Below are 5,233 nucleotides of genomic sequence, written 5' to 3' on the forward strand. Positions count from 1 at the left end.
TTGCAGGAGGGGCGTGGGGATACGGGAATCTATACAACCAAGGTTATGGCTCTAATACTTCTGCTTTGAGTACTGTTCTTTTCAACAATGGACTCAGTTGTGAAGCCTGCTACGAGATTAAATGTAACGATGATCCCCAGTGGTGTTTTCCCGGGATAGTGAGGGTCACAGCCACTAACTTGTGCCTGCCAAACTATGCTCTTCCAGACATTAATGGTGGCTAGTGCAACCCAGCCTTCCAACATTTCGGTATGGTGGAGGCATATGGATTTTTTGCTTGGCCGGGTAGGGTTGACCTTTCAGGACCAAACAAATAAGACTTTGGTATTAGGTACCTGGCTCAAGGGGATTGAATCAAGCACTATATGAAAATACCCAACTCAAGTATTAGGGGTTAGCTCGACCATACACCGTAGATATATACCTATCACCTTCTATACATCCAACATAATGATTTATTTAGGGTAGTTCAATGGAAATTATGAATTAGATGAAGTGAGGCTGATAGATCATATCTCCAGGAATTAGCAAGATTAAATGTTGATTAACACATCAAGAGATGGAGTTTATCTGGCAAAATCATAAACCGTTTCAATCAATTCAGTTCCAATACAGTTCTTAGCCAAGCAAGCGAAGTACAAGGTCAGGTAAGTAATTAGGTTTTTCTTAAACACACCTGATTTTTCATAAGATTCATTCTTCCCTTCTTTTGTCTCCTTTACCAGTAGGAATCAACTCGTACACTCTAACGCCTTTGGTCTTTCATGTTTTCCTATTATCCAGTTGCATGTTCAACCTTCCTTGAAGTTTTCTAAAAGAGGGTGAAGTTTATGAGTGGCAAGTTGAAGCTTCTTTGAAGTTTTCACCTGCATAGGAGAGGGATCATGTTAGCCAGCTGGATCTAATTCTACAAAACTAGTTGCCAAGCCAACCCGAATGAGTGATTGGTGTTAGATTTAGGGTTCTCCAAATTTAAGGCTAAGATCACTGTATAGTTTTCATTGAAGATTTCCAGGCTGAAAACAACCAACAAATACCCCAATTTTAGCAACATAGGATATGTTAAAAGGGGAAATTTGATATGAAAATGAAACTCTACAATAAGACCTCCAAAACAAAAATTGGGATAAAAATAAAAAACATTGGTTAAATAGATTGGTCCACCCAAATTAATATGAAATCGATTGACGATCAATCTCTATAATCTCCTTGTTGTAGGTTGGGATTAATAAGAGTAACAAATTCAATACAACATAGTCTCTCCCTATACCATTAATTAACCAATTAACAGTACTACACCAAGTGGTTTTTTAAGACATTTATTTAAGAGAATATTTCAATTTCATCTTAAACACATTACTATCTTTTTAATTGAATAAATGAAAAAAAAAAAAAAATTCCCATCGACTAGGCTCAACAAAATTGTATGTAATTGTCTTAGAAAAAAAACTTTTACCTCATCTTGAACTCCTACGTCCTTTTTAGGTGACTTGCCTCACAAGCGGAAGAAATTCAATTTTCCTTCGTCAATCATGTCCTCTCCATCCTTATATACCATGACGTAAGGAGGTTTCGACCCACCTTTTTAACGCCTATGACGATCACATGCACATTTATCCACCTGGTGCTCCCTGAATATACAAGGGAATCTTCGCTTCGCTCATCACTGGTTGATATAGGGTTTTCAATACCTACACTATGTAAAAATGAATTGGACACATGGGGATTTATGTTTTTTTCAACTATTTTTCTATGTCCGTGGAAAGATATTCAGGTACATGTGGATGCCTATAGCATCACACTAGGAAATGTTATAGCACAACCTCCTTTGTGGTCTTGTCTTCTCTGCTAATGAGTAAGAACCCAATCTTGAAACTAAATGTTGTTGAAGTTCCAGATTAAGAGGTCTTTGAAGAAGGTTTGTGTTGAAAAGTGTAAATATGTTTAGTCTTCATAATGACATGCAATTATGATTTTATGTAATGATATGTAAAGAAGAAGAATAAAATTATTGTATTTCTTGCTTCATGGGTTTCATGAACAAGAGATTTTATTTTTTATTCAAGACTTCCATTGGGAGTCTTTAGGAATTATTTTTCATATAGTCATAAAAGGTTAGAGTCATTGTAGTGTAATGAAGTCATGTTACACTTTGTAAAAGTTCAAACTTATCTATGTAAACTATCCTCAAAGGCCTTGTAACTTATCCTCTTCAAGTCAACCTACAACGATGGAATAACTTTATAGAATAAGCTGGCCTCAATACGTGTCATCATGTTGGCCTAAGGGCCATGAGTTGATGTGTATGAGTAGCCTCATGCTGCCTCACTTAGAGGCAAGAAAATCAAATAACATTTGATCAAGAAGAAGTGCGAAGTAGAGCCCAACAACAGAAGTGAGAAGAAGGTATAGCGAAGGAGGATTTCTTGTGGGATAGTGAAGGTAGATCTCTTCTAGGTTAGTGAAGGAAGGAATTCTTCTAGGTCAGTGAAGGAAGGATTATTCTAGTGTTTTTCTTGGATGTAGGAAGGAACAAAGGCATCACAAGAAGATCGAAGGAAGAACCTATTAGAGAATCAATACAGGTCAATCTTAAGGATCTAGAGTAAACCTAAAGGACCGATATTCTTTTGGTAACTAAGATAGATACTGAGATTCTCTAGAGAAGACCAGTGAAACCATAGAGGCCAAGATTCTCTAGGGGAAGTTGACAAGGAGCAATGTGGAAGATAGAGATCGAGTTTCGTTAGAAGAAGTTGAGGAGAGCACTTCAAGTTCATGAAGAAAGTCAATAAAGGGAAGAGGTAGAGCATCAAGGTTAGTGATAAGGTTCTTAGAAGGATAGTAGAGTCAAGGGTCTTTTTCGTGGTCTTGGTAATCATCAAATGAAGATCTAGAAGAAGTACTTTTTACCAGGTTTCCTCTAAAGAGGTGAGAGGTTTTGGGTCTGACTGACAAGCCTACATATTGTGTCACTTGTCTTTTATTGTGAATATTAGTAATTGTCTTAACGAAAAGAACACAATAATAAAATAACCAAGAAAATATTATAATATAGGAAGTAAAAGTATATCACAAGCAATTATCAAGTAGAGAAATATTTTAATTAGTCTACCCTAGATTTCTCAACATGGTATCAGAGCTTAGGTGTTGAAGTCAAGAAGGGGCATTCAATCAAGAAGACATCAATCAGTGGAATAAGGATCAAATAAAGTCAAATAACATAAAGAAATCAAGATCTTCATCATACCAAAACCCTAGATCAAAGAAATATACTCTAAGCAAAAGTCTTGAAATTATCTTCAAGAAGGAAGCACGAAGAAAGACTGAAATCCCAAAATCACTTCTAAGATCATAATAAACCATCAAAGGATTGAAAGTTATTCGAATCTAAGGAAGGCTAGATCAAAAGGCAATATTCTCTTTATTGAAGAAAGGGTCTCATTTGGAATATGATCATCCTAAAGAAGGCAGTCTTCTCTCATCAAAGTAAGAGTCTTCTTAAAGGGATCATCTGAAGCAAAAAGTTCGTCATCATTATCAAGTTGAAGATTCTATCGTCACAAGTACCCTTTTCTTATAATTTAATATAGAAAAAATGACTTCATGTTTTAAGAAGAACCATAAGCTGGTTGGGATATCAAACTTCCTGTTGGAAATAATACTGAGAGGGGGGGTGAATCAGTATTATTAAATTCTTTTCAATATATCTTCCAGATTTACACTTTAATTTATTCTTCAGATATTGATCATTAATTTGTATGTCAGTACCATATAATAATGAGCAAGAACAAGAAAAACAGATAGTCACACCAAATAACACCAGATATAAGGTGGAAACCCAATGTGGGTGAAAACCACCTGCTGCAATATGTCTCTATCTTCTTTCAATTAGAAACTTCTTTTAGAATGATTTTGTACTGGTGCAGTCCTTTACCAGTACGTAGGCTACAACCTGTTGAGAGCTACAACCATCTCTCATTTTCCAGTCTCTCCTGGAAGGGAGCTACAACCCCCTTAGCTCTTGTACTAGCTGATCTACTAGTACATGGGTGTTGAGCTACTTCTTTTCTTCCAAGGAACTTGTTTCATTAATTTTCAGACTGGATCCATGAATATCAAATAATCATCAAGTACATGTGAATCAAGCAATCTCCTTTTACAATCACACAATGAGTCAACCAATAACTTCTCAGAATGCAGTAACTAGAAAAGCAATACCAGTAATCTAAACCCAGAACTCTGCAGCAATAGATAAAAGGCAGCCAACAAATATTTCAAGAAAAGTCCGCAACTTCACTAATAGAAACCTGCGAATATCCGTAGCTCTTCTGTGTCTAAACTGCATAGATCCGCACCTGATCCTTCTTCTGCTCTCCGTACCTCCGCACTTACTCCTTCTGCTGCACTGCATACCTCTGCGCAGATCCGCACCTGCACTATCTGCCTGACAGCGTACCTCTGCCCCTGGTCCTTCTGTTCCTCTTCGTACCTCCGCATTGTGCCTTCTGTTGCGCTGTGTACCTCCACAACAGTGCCTTCTGCTGCGCTGCGTACCTCCGCACCTTCACTTCTGCTGAGTTGCGTACCTCCGCACCTGCGCTGTGGATCGCTTGCCGACCTCCGAATAGAGCCAATTTATCAGTCCTCCAATGTGCCACAAACTGTCAGATCCACAGATCTGATCATGCGCCAATGAGATCATGATAGATCCGCCTTACAATTTATAGTATTCACCTTGATTTAGATCTAGCGTTATCAAACCGATGACCCAAAATTTCAGATCTTAAGATATTCAATATTCAAAAAGTGACTAGCCAAATGATCTCCTTTCCTTTTTATAGGCAAGCCCATACTCAAACCAAGGATCAAAACCATAGAGAACCGATACAAGGGACCCAAAACCGGGGTTCAATAATTTAGATGCTATACCACGGACCAAAACAATAGGATCATATACGTCGGACTAAATACCATGGACCATTCATAAGAATTCCCACGTGCGCGCGCTTCTCTGCATTGAAGTGAGTGAAATTGAGGTCTGCACCTTTTGAACAGAGTACCTACGGGTATGTCCGCACTTCTTGGTCGAGGTACCTGCGGGTCCGTAGCTTTTCTTAGGCTCACCTGCAGGTATCTCATTTTCTATGATTTTGAGAGCCTGAACAGAGATCTGCCTCTTGAGTGAGTTGCCATCAAGTACAACACCTGTGCCATAGTGCCAAACTTGAAT

This window comes from Pinus tabuliformis, chromosome 5_1, assembly GCF_031772625.1.
Source record: "Pinus tabuliformis cultivar Carrire ecotype Pingquan chromosome 5_1, CPIR1, whole genome shotgun sequence".
NCBI lineage: Eukaryota > Viridiplantae > Streptophyta > Pinopsida > Pinales > Pinaceae > Pinus > Pinus tabuliformis.